This window comes from Bison bison, unplaced genomic scaffold, assembly GCF_000754665.1.
Source record: "Bison bison bison isolate TAMUID 2011002044 unplaced genomic scaffold, Bison_UMD1.0 scf7180017864262, whole genome shotgun sequence".
Classification (NCBI taxonomy): Eukaryota; Metazoa; Chordata; class Mammalia; order Artiodactyla; family Bovidae; genus Bison; species Bison bison.
Window position 1 is genome coordinate 2,673,558 of NW_011494834.1, and position 16,027 is coordinate 2,689,584.

Here is a 16,027-nt window from a genome sequence, read left to right on the forward strand (position 1 = left end):
ACCCAGGACTGGTCTCTTTTAGGATGGACAGGTTGGACCTCCTTGCAGTCCAAGGGACTCTCAAGAGTCTTCTCCAACACCACAGTTCAAAAGCACTAATTCTTTGGTGCTCAGCTTTCTTCACAGTACAACTCTCACATCCATACATGATCACTGGAAAAACCATAGTCTTGAGTAGATGGACCTTTGTTGGCAAAGTAATATCTCTGCTTTTTAATATTCTATCTAGGTTGGTGATAACTTTACTTCCATGGAGTAAGCGTCTTTTAATTTCATGGCTGGAATCACCATCTGTAGTGATTTTGGAGTCCCCCAAAATAAAGTCTGCAATGGTTTCCACTGTTTCCCCATCTATTTCCTATGAAATGATGGGATCAGATTCCATGATCTTAGTTTTCTGAATGCTGAGTTGTAAGCCAACATTTTCCACTCTCCTTTTTCACTTTCCTCAAGAGGCTTTTTAGTTCCTCTTCACTTTCTGCCATAAGGGTGGTGTCATTTGCATATCTGAGGTTATTGATATTTCTCCCAGCAATCTTGATTCCAGCTTGTGCTTCTTCCAGCCCAGCGTTTCTCATGAGGTACTCTGCATATAAGTTAAATAAGCAGGGTGGCAATATACAGCCTTGACGTACTCTTTTTCCTATTTGGGCCAGTCCATTGTTCCATATCCAGTTCTAACTGTTGTTTCCTGACCTCCACATAGGTTTCTCAAGAGGCAGTTCAGGTAGTCTGGTACTTCCATCTCTTTCAGAATTTTCCACAGTTTATTGTGATCCACACAGTCAAAGGCTTTGACATAGTCAATAAAGCAGAAATAGATATTTTTTCTGGAACTCTCTTGCTTTTTCCATGATCCAGCGGCAATTTGATCTCTGGTTCCTCTGCCTTTTCTAAAACCAGCTTGAATATCTGGAAGTTCACTTTTCACATATTTCTGAAGCCCAGCTTGGAGAATTTTGAGCATTACTTTACTAGCATGGAATCGGACAGGACTCAGCAACTGATCTGATCTGATCTTACTAGCATGTGAGATGAGAGCAATTGTGTGGTAGTTTGAGCATTCTTTGGTATTGCCTTTCTTTGGGATTGGAATGAAAACTGACCTTTTCCAGTCCTGTGGCCACTGCTGAGTTTTCCAAATTTGCCAGCATATTAGTGCAGCACTTTCACAGCATCATCTTTTAAGATTTGAAATAGCTCAACTGGAATTCCATCACGTCCACTAGCTTTGTCCATAGTCATGTTTCCTAAGGCCCACTTGACTTCTCATTCCTGGGTCTGGTTCGAGGTGGGTGATCACATCATCATGGTTATCTGGGTCATGAAGATCTTTCTTGTATAGTTCTTCTGTGTATTCTTGCCAGCTCTTCTTAGTATCTTCTGCTTCTGTTAGGTATGTACCATTTCTGTCCTTTATTGTGCTGATCTTTGCATGAAATGTTCCCTTGGTATCTCTAATTTTCTTGAAGAGATCTCTAGTGTTTCCCATTCTATTGTTTTCCTCTATTTCTTTGCACTGATCACTTAGAAAGCCTTTCTTATCTCTCCTTGCTATTCTTTGCAACTTTTGATTCAGATGGGTATATCTTTCCTTTTCTCCTTTGCCTTTTGATTGTCTTCTTTTCCATCTGTTTGTAAGGCCTCCTCAGACTCCATTTTGCCTTTTTGTATTTCTTTTTCCTGGGAATGGTTTTGATCACCGCCTACTGTACAATGTTACTAACCTCCATCCATAGTTCTTCAGGCACTCTGTCTATCAGATTTAATCCCTTGAATATATTCTAATCCCTTGATCTAATCCCTCTTCTTCACCTGACTTTTAAAAAAACTTTGCTGAAATACTTTGGGGTGTTCTTACTTTTAGGGGACTGAGACGCCCATTCTTTTTGCATGGTTCTGTAATAACCCTTTCTCTGCTCCAAACTCTCAACTTCTTGTTCGTTCTGGCTCACTCTGTATCAGGCTTTGCACAAATTCAGTAACCCAACAACATTTTCTCTTTCTCTGTGTTAAAGAAGTGAGGTTGTGGTAGTTTTATGGGAGTGAATAAAGATAAGTGTGCAGAAAGGTTGTTTTGCTTGTATCCTTGACCATTAGAGTAGAAACTGTTAGTGAATGTCTGGGGCATAAGTTTATGAAGGAGTACACATGGTATACACATGGGATTCTTACCCACAGAGTAGGGATAATGGGCAGTGATAATGACAAACAGCCACTTTGGTGGCCCTAGAATGGGGTTACAAAAGGTGCCATGACTATACTTGGAAAAGTGTCAACAAGAAAAACACATTGACTTCTATTAGTAAGCCAGACAGAAACATCAGCAAGCTCCTAGAATGTACATTCTCTTGGTTTTTACAAGAGCAATGACAAAATACTATTGGTGCATTAAAATTAAAACATGAAAGGGAACATTTCTGGAGGAGAAAGGAAAACATGAGTTCCTTGTGCAAAGATATGGCAAATGCAGAAATCCCAAATTTCCTTTGTCATTGATGGAAATGCAAAATAAAAACCAATGAAACTTCTCAGTAATAAAGTTTTCTAGTACATAATTGGACACCTGAGGACTCTAATCCCTTTCCTCACCAAAAAAAAAAAAAAAAAGAAGAAGAAGAAGAAGAAAACAAACTAAAAAATTCCCAAAGGTCATGAAATTACTTCCACTAAAATAAGTTGTTTTCAAATCTTCAGTAAGATCTGTGCCAAACATAACATTATTTGCTTATTCAGTTCAGTCACTCAGTCATTTCTGACTCTTTGTGACCCCATGAATTGCAGCATGCCAGGCCTCCCTGTCCATCATCAACTCCTGGAGTTTACTCAAACTCATGACCTTTGAGTCCGTGATGCCATCCAGCCATCTCATCCCCTGTCATCCCCTTCTCCTCCTGCACCCAATCCCTGCCAGCATCATGGTCTTTTCCAATGAGTCAACTCTTTGCATGAAGTGGCCAGAGCACTGGAGTTTCAGCTTTAGCATCAGTCCTTCCAATGAACACCCAGGACTGATCTCCTTTAGAATGGACTGGTTGGATCTCCTTGCAGTTCAAGGAGCTCTTGAGAGTCTCCTCCAACACCACAGTTCAAAAGCATCAATTCTTTGGCACTCAGCTTTTTTCACAGTCCAGCTATCACATCCATCCATGACCATTGGAAAAACCATAGCCTTGACTAGATGGACCTTTGGGATTACATCTGATAGATAGAGTGCCTGATGAACTATGGATGGAGGTTCGTGACACTGTACAGGAGACAGGGATCAGGACCATCCCCATGGAAAAGAAATGCAAAAAAGTAAAATGGCTGTCTGAGGAGGCCTTACAAATAGCTGTGAAAAGAAGAGAAGGGAAAAGCAAAGGAGAAAAGGAAAGATATTCCCATTTGAATGCAGAGTTCCAAAGAATAGCAAGGAGAGATAAGAAAGCCTTCCTCAGTGATTGTTGCAAAAAAATAGAGGAAAACAACAGAATGGGAAAGACTGGAGATCTCTTCAAGAAAATTAGAGATGCCAAGGGAACATTTCATGCAAAGACGGGCTCGATAAAGGACAGAAATGGTATGGACCTAACAGAAGCAGAAGATATTAAGAAGAGGTGGCAAGAATACACAGAAGAAATGTACAAAAAAGATCTTCATGACCCAGATAATCAAGATGGTATGATCACTCACCTAGAGCCAGACATCCTGGAATGTGTAGTCAAGTGGGCCTTAGAAAGCATCACTACGAACAAAGCTAGTGGAGGTGATGGAATTCCAGTTGAGCTATTTCAAATCCTGAAAGATGATGCTGTGAAAGTGCTGTACTCAATATGCCAGCAAATTTGTAAAACTCAGCAGTGGCCACAGGACTGGAAAAGGTCAGTTTTCATTCCAGTCCAAAGAAAGGCAATGCCAAAGAATTTGCTTATTAAAAACCTGTTAATTTGTAATGGCCCTATTTTAATTAAAATATTGCCCAATTAGGCAACAATTCTGTGAGGATATATTATCATTAATTTCCAAATGGAAAAATTAATTCCATAAGCTTAGAGAAATAAAGAGAATTTTGGAGTGGTAACAACAGCTAAAAAAAGAAAAAAAGTAGACCTGAGTTCAAACACAGACCTACTGACTTTAATTCAGTACTTTTTCTGTAATGCATGGGCACTGTTGCATTACAGGTAAGGCTTAGATTTGCTCTGCCAGAGGCTCATGGAAAGTTATCACATTTAAATCATTGCAACGATGAAGATTGCAACTTAAGCTTTATTTCTTCTTTCTTCTAAATTATAATAACTATGATTTTAAAGAACCCACTATTGCACAAGATACTTCACATATATTGTCAAATAACACAACTGAAAGTAGATATCATTTACATTCACAGAAGAATATATTTGGCTAGGATTAAGTAATTCTTCCAAATATATCTTGATAACATATTGTCTGGCAAGATGAGAATCAAACCCAGGGGCATGGAGCTCATTCTATGAAATCTAATCGCCTTTTATTCAAATACCTCTAGGTAAACGAGTCTGATTTATTAATAAAAAATCTCAGTTGACATGTTCTCTACAATATTATAAATTATTCCTACATTTCCTTCCATAAAAGTTGAAAAAAAGCATGAATATCTGTATTGCCTTTCTGTATTTTTTTCCAAAATTTAAAGGTATGAGATTATAAAAATGAACTACTGACAAGACTAATTTAGAAAGCAGTAATCATATTTTTTTGAATTAGATTTTAAAATTAGAGAGGTGTCAAAGAAAAATAAAATAAAACATTAAGAGGAGGAGTAATAAGAAGCAATAAGATATTTCTAAAGAGCAAAAGCAAAATTTTTTTAGAGTAAGTTTCAAAAGTTGGGAGGTCAGAGAGAAGATCTAAATTCTAGAACATCTAGGGGGCTGATCTTTCATTACCATTTAGCCCAAATGCTAATTTTGGGTTGAAACACAATTTCTGGGCACAGGTTGATAATGCATAGTTACGAAAAGACTAGAGGTTGTGAAGTTGACAAGAGTTTCAGCCTCAGATCTTTCAATCTTTAATAACTGAAGCAATTTGCTGATCCACTCTGAAATACTGTGGAATCTGAAAGGACCCCCCAAAGCAAGAAGTGTTTGTTCTATTAGGAAGAATAGATATGGCTTTTAACAATGCAAAAGATGATCCAGACCTGTGATTACTAAATGCCATAGCAGCTACGTCAGAATTTCTTTAGACAATTTAGATTAAAAAGCCTGAGGAAATTGAACATTTTAGAAAGAAAAATGTACTAATACGTAAAATAATTACCTGTATGTTACAGTTATGATACTAAACTAAGAGGATGATGTAGCTATTCAGTTCAATTCAGTCACTCAGTTGTGTCCAACTCTTTGTGACCCGATGGACTTTCCTGTCCATCATCAACTCCTGGAGCCTGCTCAAACCCATGTCCAATGAGTTGGTGATGTCATCCCACCATCTCATCCTGTCATCCCCTTCTTCTCCTGCTTTCAATCTTTCCCAGCATCAGGGTCTTTTCCAATGAGTCAGTACTTTGCATCAGGTGGCCAAAATATTGGAGTTTCAGCTTCAGCTGCAGTCCTTCCAGTGAATGTTCAAGACTGATTTCCTTTAGGATTGATTGGTTTGATTTCCTTGCTGTCCAAGGGACTCTCAAGGGTCTTCTCCAACACCACAGTTCAAATGCATCAATTCTTCAGCACTCAATGTTCTTTAAAGTCCAACTCTCACATCCATACATGACTACTGGAAAAACCATAGCTTTGACTAGATGGATCTTTGTTGGCCAAGTAATGTCTGTGCGCTTTAATATGCTGCCTAGGTTGGTGTAGCTATTAAAAATAGCTAAAAAGTAATTTGCATGTTATTTAGAAACTCCTGAATGTTTTAAAGTGTGAGAGAATGATAAAAATAGTTTTGTGTTTGAAAAACATCACTGATAGAAGCATTAGAAGCATGAGAAGTGTGAATATGAGTAACGGAGGAATAGAGACAAATATTTGTAGGAGTCTTTACCTATTCCAACTGACGGCAAAATTTCAACTGTGTGGAATGGACAGGGGTAATATAAAGAAAAAGGCAAAGTATTGTAGAAAATTTAGGAGATAATCCAGGTTTGACAGCACTTGTGACTCTTTGAATAAAAGAGACAGATTAGTCAACATGACCCTAGTTTTCCACCCCACTGATTACAAGAATGGCGGTTAACAGTTGGAGCAGGGAAGTTGTGATACCAGTTTCTTCACCTTCAATTATAGATGCATTCACCAAAGTGTGAGAAAGAAAAACAAGTTTAGAAGATAAATGAAGGATAATGTAATGTTTAGTTATGTTTGATTGCTTGGCAATGCTTAAGTCAGTACAAATCAGAGAGTTTTTTTTTTTTTTTTAGTATCTAATTAGAGTTTTGAAAGCATCTGATTATAAACAATGTGTACAGATTGAAAAGTTAATGCATTTGTCAACTTTTATATTTCCATTGACTTTGGTCTTTTAATCTTCTAGTTTAATGTTGATTGATTGACTGTGGCATCGCTAAGTGGTATGAATATGTTTGCATGTGTCATACAAATGTCACATGCATGCATTTAGATCATCTTACTTATTAAAGGGGTAAAACTGTTTAAGAAGTCTCTATATATGTGTATGTGAAAACTCTAGCAAAGATTAACATCTATTTTTTTAAAGGGTCTAAAAGTTTATGTTATACAGTGATATCCATTTTTTGTAGATTTAATATTTTCTCCTTAGTTCACATTGTAGGAAAAATGTGTATTTTATAACAATATAGGGAACATCTCTCTATAGTTATTCATCAAGTACAGTGGTCTAGGTCGTAATTTATTCTCTAGCTTTTAAAGTTTGCCCTCTGAAGGTTGCTCACTTCCATATTTAAAATTCTTTTAAACAAGGGTACAGAAAGATTTGGTGCCAAACCAAGTATATTAATAATAGCTCTAGACCTATGCAGGACACACATTTCAAAGATTCTCTTAAAAATGGTTCACAAAAGTGCTTTATATCTTTTAAAGTACTTATATACATCATTATTTTATTAGCAATGATGAAAGTAATAAGTTTTCCATTTTGGCCCAAGTGAGGACATTTCTAAAATTTTCTTTAATGTTCACCAAATAAATACTATCATACAGAATATTTTAGATAAGATTTCTTAGAAATCATGAGGGATGGTGTAAGTTTTACCGAGGAGAATGTTTCCTGACATCTCTCATGTAGTCATATTTCAAACTCAGATTAAGAAGCCTAAGCTTGATTTTTCATTTTCTTCCAAATGATTAGCTTTCAGATTGAAGAAGACAACAAATCTGAATGTAAATTTTACACCAGTCCCATGAAAAAGAGGGAGACTGTGATTAGGTCTAAATTATTCAATTAATAACTGAATCAGGGCTAAGACCTAGGCATTGTGATTTTTTTGTTCATTATACCTTCACTTGACTATATTTCATTTGCATTTGAAATTCATGCACGAATAAATATGTAGGATATTTAGGAGTTTTTAATTTTTAAACTTGAAAGGAAAATTAATGAGGTACTCAAATGAGCAATAGTTTTTAAGTTGTAATACTTATTATTTTTGGTTCAGTTCATCTAGTACAAAAAAGTTAAAGTGAAAACACTTGTGCTTTATGGAAAAAACAACAACAACAAAAACTGATCACTTTGGCTTTTACCACACTTCACAAAGAGGGCTTAAGTATCTTATGTTCTATAGTGCATTTAAAATCAGTGAGGGATTAAGATAAATTTCACTTGACCAATACTAAAAAAAAAAAAAAAAGACTCTGAATGCACATCATGTAGTGTTCATCTTCTGACAGCACAGTATTTCAGGAGATAACAGTAAGGAGGAATTTATGGCAGGTGCATTACTACTTAGGAACTAATCTCATCCACATGGCTGTTAACATGAAATATGGATTTTAATAATCCTGACTCTGTGAGTTGTGTGATCCTGCCTGGTGGGAATGTGATTAGCCGCAGCCTGCAAGATTAATTGAGATATATAACACATGATTACATCTAGTGGATTACAAGCGACTTTGATTATGTGAGAGTTTGCATAGTTAAATACATACAAATAAACCAATATCCTATTATGACAAGAAAGAAAATTCTTTTTTCCTTAGGTCATTAAACAGTTCACTTAAATAGAATGCAAAAGTCTTTCAGGGAGAAGACATTTTAAAGAAAAGTGTAGATAGATGGATAGATGATAGATAGATATCTAGATCACATAAAATGTCTTGAAATTTACTCCATCATTATGCATATTACCTAGAACAGAATTTTACTCGGTAAAGAAAAAGTTTCTGACATCAACACATAGAAATTTTGTTGTTATTGCTCAGGCATTAAGTCGTTTCCAATTTTCTGCAACCCCATGGACTGAAGCACGCCAGGCTTCCCTGTCCTTCACCATCCCTGGTGATATGCTCAAATTCATGTTCATTGAGTTCGTGATGCTATCCAACCATTTCATCCTCTGCTGCTCCCTTCTCCTCCTGCCTTCAATCTTTCCCAGCATCAGGGTCTTTTCAAATGAGTCAGCTCTTCGCATCAGGTGGCCAAAGTATCAGAGCTTCACCTTCAGCATCAGTCCTTCCAATGAATATTCAGGGCTGATTTCCTTTAGGATTGACTGGTTTGATCTTGCTGTCCAAGGGACTCTCAAGAGTCTTCTCCAACACCACAGTTCCAAAGCATGAATTCTTCTGCATTCAGCTTCTTTTATGGTCCAACTCTCACATTCATACATGACTACTGGAAAAACCATAGCTTTGACTAAACAGGCAGAGTAATGTCTTTGCTTTTTAACATGCTGTCTAGGTTTGTCATAGCTTTTCTTCCAAGGAGCAAGCGTCTTTTAATATCATGGCTGCAGTCACCATCTGCAGTGATTTTGGAGCCCAAGAAAAGAAAGTCTGTCACTGTTTCCATTGTTTCCCCATCTATTTGCCATGAAGTGATGGGACTGGATGCCACAATCTTAGTTTTTTAAATGTTGAGTTTTAAGCCAGTTTTTTCACTCTCCTCTTTCACCTTCATCAAGAGGCTTTTTAGTTCCTCTTTGCTTTCTGCCACAAGTGTGGTGTCATCTGCATATCTGAGGTTATTGGTATTACTCCTGGCAGTCTTGATTCCAGCTTGAACTTCATGCACCCCGGTATTTCACATGGTGTACTCTGCATATAAGTTAACTAAGCAGGATGACAATATACAACCTTGACATATTCCTTTCCTAATTTTGAACCCATTCTAACTATCCAGTAATAAAATAAACTTTCATTTTTCTTGAATTTTATTTTAATGCTTACTTCCAATAGGGCTAAATTACTAATTATTTCATGAATGATTATTGTTTCCCTCAAAACTCTTCTCTTTGGAAAAGGTTTGTTGACATCACTCTCCATGTTCAGTACAATGAATTTGGCTGAGCTTTCAAAGCACTTAACTCTAGTTTGCCATTCTATTACTCTAAATAAAAAGCTAGCTTTTCAAATTAATCTCACTCTATTTATTTTTATGTATTCTGTTTTACAGCCAAACTACATTCTTTCCCAGGCCCTACATAGGTCCTCCTTTTTCCAACCTCTAAGCATACTAACTCATAACTCTATGAATAATTGCATCCCTTTTTATCTGTCTCTATTAATCAAGGGAAATGAGGTGCTCTAGAACAAGCAAACTCTCCTAAAATCAATAAATGGAATCACATGCTTAAGTCAATTAAGATTCTTGCAACCTAATGTGTATAGAATGAATATATTCAAGATGATAGGAATTTAAATACACACATTAAGCAACTACCTCTGACATATAATTGACTTGGTCAGAAGCATCAAGTTGCTTCTAAAGAAACAACAAAAATTTTAGAAATCTTCAGTTGGTAATAGTGAAAGCTAAGACTTAGAATGCAAAAAATATTTCAACAAATCTTCTCAGAGCACATCTGGATCACAGACGTTAGTCTAGGACCAGAACTGGAGCGTATCCCTAGAATTCTGAAAAAGACATGAAGGGACTGCTACTTTATATAATTGGTAATGAAGCATAAAATTTTAAGAAGGACAGAAAAATAATATAAATATATTCAAGACAGATCTGTACACACACTGTAAGTGATGGCTTTAAACTGGATAGCTAAAGGCACCCAGGATTTTTGAGGTTACCATTCACTTTTGGGATTGATTCCTTTTCACTAAATAAACCACAGATACTGTCAAAAAAAGAATCATCATGTAAATTGAATTAAATCTTATTAAAATGAACTGTTATTAGGAAAACATTACTAGAAACTCTTTAACTTCAAGAATTTCTGAGCAATATGTATACATTTTAAAAGAAAGAATCAGATTGTCTTCTGAGAAAGACAGTACGAAAGATGAGAAGTCTTCTCATGTGGATAACTTTTGTATTTTTAATTTTTTACTCCTTCTTTTTGTATCTTTGAAACCACATATATTTGATCTTCAGAAATAGCATGAATTCCAGAGAGAAACATACTCTTTCAGCAATACATAGATAGTTTACATAGATAGTGCTTAGTTAGTTAGTTAGTTAAGTCGCTCAGTCGTGTCCGACTCTTTGCGACCCCATGAATAGCAGCAGCAAGTCAGGACTCCCTGTCCATCACCAACTCCCGGAGTTCACCCAAACTCATATGCATCGAGTCGGTGATGCCATCCAGCCCTCTTATCCTCTGTTGTCCCCTTCTCTTCCTGTCCCCAATCTCTCACAGCATCAGGGTCTTTTCCAATGAGTCAACTCTTTGCATGAGGTGGCCAAAGTATTGGAGTTTCAGCTTGAGCATCAGTCCTTCCAATGAACCCCAGGACTGATCTCCTTTAGGGTGGACTGGTTGGATCTCCTTGAAGTCTAAGGGACTCCCAAGAGTCTTCTCCGACACCACAGTTCAAAAGCATCAATTCTTCGGCACTCAGCTTTCTTCACAGTCCAGCTCTCACACCCATACATGACCACTGGAAAAACCATAGCCTTGACTAGATGGACCTTTGTTGACAAAGTAATGTCTCTGCTTTTTAATATGCTATCTAGGTTGGTCATAACTTTCCTTCCAAGGAGTAAGCGTCTTTTAATTTCATGGCTGCAGTCACCATCTGCAGCGATTTTGGAGCCCAAAAAAGTAAAGTCTAACACTGTTTACCCATCTAATTGCCATGAAGTGATGGGACCAGATGCCATGATCTTAGTTTTCTGAATGTTGGGCTTTAAGCCAACTTTTTCACTCTCCTCTTTCACTTTCATCAAGAGGCTTTTTAGTTCCTCTTCACTTTCTGCCACAAGGGTGGTGTCATCTGCATATCTGAGGTTATTGATATTTCTCCCGGCAATCTTGATTCCAGCTTGTGCTTCTTCCAGCCCAGCGTTTCTCATGAGGTACTCTGCATATAAGTTAAATAAGCAGGGTGACAATGTACGGACTTGACATACTCCTTTTCCTATTTGCAACCAGTCTGTTGATTCATGTCCAGTTTTAGTATTTAATATCTTAAATATAATAGGTTAATGGTAGACATCACCTTGATGCTACTGCTGCTGCTTAGTCACTTCAGTGACTCTATGGACTGCAGCCTGCCAGGCTCCTCTGTTCATGGGATTCTCTAGGCAAGAGTACTAGAGTAGGTTGCCGTACCCTCCTCCAGGGGATCTTCCCGATTCAGGAATTGAACCCAGGTCTCCTGCATTGAAGGCAGAATTTTTATCACTGAGCCACCAGGAAAGCCCAAACATCAACTTAGTAATTGCAATTTGAGATAAAATCTGGTTCTTTTTGTTTTATACCATACTAGGTATATTGAGAATCTTTACTGATAAACAGTTGATAGTAAAAAAAAAAAAAAGACAAAACATTTTCTTGTTCTTATCATGAATTTTAATCTTGATAACAAGTTGTTCAATTTGCCAACTTTATCCAGAAATGATGCTATTCTTAGTCGCACAGGATGTGACTTAGGTCAATTGATCAAAATAACTTTTTAACATGCTAGAAATATTAAATATGCTTCTAATTTTCCCCTCCAAAATTCTAGTTTTTTTTTTTTTTTTTTTAAACCAGAACGTAGTTAAAAGTGGATGTGGCTTTTGGAATGAAATAAACATGAATTTTGTAGCTGTGTCATTCCTTGTTTCACTTTTAGGTGTGTTTCAGCAGCTAACTCCGGAGAAGGCAATGGCAACCCACTCCATTACTCTCGTCTGGAAAATCCCATGGACAGAGGAGCCTAGTAGGCTGCAGTCCATGGGGTCGCGAAAAGTCTGACACGACTGAAGGACTTCACTTTCACTTTTCACTTGCATGCACTGGAAAACGAAATGGCAACCCACTCTAGTGTTCTTGCCTGGAGAATCCCAGGGATGGGGGAGCCTGGTGGGCTGCCGTCTATGGGGTCGCACAGAGTCGGACATGACTGACGTGACTTAGCAGCAGCAGCAGCAGCAGCTAACTATCGCCCCCTATGTTTCCATGCCAAGTTGTTCAGGATTAATTATTTCCATTCTCACTCTATTTACAATCCTACATATGATAACACCATACAGTATCATTTCTAATAACAAAAAGCTCAAAGTTGTTTTAATCTAATTACAGTGATAGAGATCCAGTAGAGTTACTCAACTGATACCTGTGGTAAACAATTGGTAAACAATTGCTGAACAATACCTCTCTATATTGAAGTCCTATCGATGTAAATATTACATAGAATGATGAAATGTGTCTTTAAAGTGGATGTGGCTTTTGGATGAAATAAACCTGAATTCTGTAGCTGTGTCATTCCTGGTATGTTTCTTAAAGTCTTTAAGGCTCAGATTTCCTCATCTTCAAAATAGAAAAAAATAACGCCTGTCATATGATTATTGTAAAGACTAAATGTAAAAAAAAAAAAATGAACATTTTTAAAGGGTTTTAAAATATGAGTTATAGGCCTGCTGTTGAGAGGTAGATATTTTCATTTAGTTTATAGAAGCAAAACTTTTTCAATGTCCTTTTAAAGGATCTTTCATTTCTTTAAATTAAATTTACAAATCTTGACATTTTATTAAGGTTTCTTTACTTTAAAAGGAAAAAAAAGTTACAGTACACTTCATTTATATACTTCACAGATTCAATCTCATTTCCAGAGGCCATCACAGAAACAAAGTGAACAAGGAAATTTTTTCTTTCCTATACAGATGGTGCCTACTTTTGACCTTAGCAAACAGCTTTTCAAACCAATGTTTCAACACTCGAATAGTAAAAACATCTGGATCTTCTGGAGAATTCATGAATCAACCTGAAATGTTAACAGATCAAACAGCTTGGATATAAATATACAAGGATGGATTCTGAATACTTAATATCCTGATAAATATTGATAAATAGTACTTACGTGCTGCTTGTTTAAATATAATCTAAGCAATTTTGTAACACATTGCTGAGGATAGCAAGTATCAGGAGAATTAGTCTGTACGTCTGTAGTTTTCAATTAGAAAAAGACAATCTAATATATTACAATAAAAACCATAATGTTATTATATAAGAATTTCACAATTTAAGGTGATATCAATAAGTGTGCTGTTTTTTTATCTGTATAGGATCTTTTCCATTGAAATAATTTGTAACATCTTATTCATTTAGCATTTTGGTGGCTCAGAGGTTAAAGCATCTGCCTGCAATGCAAGAGACCTGGGTTCGATCCCTGGGTCCAGAAGATCCCCTGGAGAAGGAAATGTCAACTCATTCCAGTATTCTTGCCTGGAGAATCCCATGGACGGAGGAGCCTGGTGGGCTACAGTCCATGTGGTCACAAAGTGTTGGACACGACTGAGTGACTTAGCATGCATGCATGCATTGTATCACAAATAAGTTGAAAATGGGAAACCTGTAACAAAGTACAGGTTGTGTGCTTTGTTGATGGCAAGGCTAGTGGCAGAAAATGTCTCCATATTCCTGAATTTTACATTATTATTAGTTTTTGCTGCCCATTTGAAATATATATATCTTAACACACATGGTTGGATAATTGTAGCAGATTTTATAATGAACTGTGGCTGCAAATAACTTTTGCATGATAACAATGGATAATTAGATTTCTTCAACCTGCATTCTCATAATACTTGTCTTTGACAATATCATAATTTTGTGAACTTTCATGAAATGAGAAGCTAATAGGAACATCCTGTTTTCTCTGTTATTAATAGCTGTTTATCTATTACTTAAAAAATAAACCCACAAAAAATATAGTGTATAAGTGAGGAATGAGACTTTCTTCATGTTGTAAATTATTTTGTGCCAAGCAACTATGAAATGCTTTTAAACAGTAGAATCAGACGTAGCAGTATGAAAAAATTAAGATTAAAGCAGTAAAATGTCAACAAAGTAGAATCTGTTAATCATCTTTATACTTACTGTATGTTTAAATATTTAGATAACAATTATAGAAAATGAAGCAAATTTTATTTAAAAATGATTTTTCTTAATTCAAAGTAATGTATATTTATTATAAAAAAGGTACAAACGCATGAAAATTAAACACATTCTATTTCTTTCCTTTGTAGGTAACCATATTGTATTTTAAAGATGTCCAATATCTATGCATGGATATTAAAAGCATTATTTAAATTCAGATAACAATTTTAAATATTTAAATATTCAGATAACAATTATAGAAAATGAAGCAAATTTTATTTAAAAATGATTTTTATTAATTCAAAGTAATGTATATTTATTATAAAAAAGGTACAAACGCATGAAAATTAAACACATTCTATTTCTTTCCTTTGTAGGTAACCATATTGTATTTTAAAGATGTCCAATATCTATGCATGGATATTAAAAGCAGAATATATCACATCTTGTATACAGATTTATAATATGAATTCATAGTTGGAATGCTTTATTCTTCATATATAGAATAATTTTTGCTTTGTTTCAGCAAACATTTCTAATATGTGTATCACATTGAAAATAATTGGATATTAACAATGAGTCAATGTCCAAGATTAATTATTTTTACTAGTTATTTCATTTGAAACAAACTCCTCTGTCTTCTCATTTTGTTTAACTTACTCTGTCTCTATGAAATTAGGTGAAACAGTTTTGTTAGAAATCTGTTTGTCTTCTAACATCCTCTGGAAAATAGCTTGTTATATTAATGAATTCTAACTATGATACACACACACACACACACACACATGGAATATTCCTTGGCCATAAAAAGGAATGAAATTTTGCCCCTTGCAATAACATGGATGGAGCTGAAAGGTATTATGCTTAGTGAAGTAAGTCAGACAGAGAAAGTCAAGCAGTGTATGTTATCACTTGAGTGTAGAAAAACAGAAACGATCTCACACAGAGAACAAACCAGTGGTTACCAGCGAGGAGTGGAAAGGAGGAAGGGGCAAGGTAGGGGTATGTAGTGGACCGGGACACTCCCATCAGTCTCCCATCAGAAGACAGTCCTTCCATTGCTCTGGCCACTGGCTGTGTCTCCTTGGCGTCTGGACTGCCTAGGGCCCACCTCAATGTGTTTTCCACCTGCCTAGAGAGCAGCTCAGCTGGAAGGCCTTGAACACCTTCCTCAGGGTCAGCAGGATCAGGATCAGAATCAGAGTAACACAGAGGATGGCCATAACCACTGCCAGCAAGTCCTTTAGTGTCCTACAGGAGAATTTAAACCATGACCCGGGGCTTTAAAGTCCATGTCATGATTTAAAGAAACTCTGGAATGCTTTCAAACAATGCTTTTGTATTTTATACAAAACCACAATGTATAAAATAAATAAGCTACAAGTATATATTGTACAGCACAGGGAATATAGCTTATATTTTATAATAAATTTAAAGAAAATATAATCTATAAAAATACTGAATCACTATGTTGGGCGCCTGAAACTAAAATTTTGTAAATCAGCTATATTTTGTAAATCAACTCTACTACAATGAGTAAATAAATAAATAAAACATTTTAAAATGCCTACCCTCAAACTACCTCACCCTCTGTCTTTG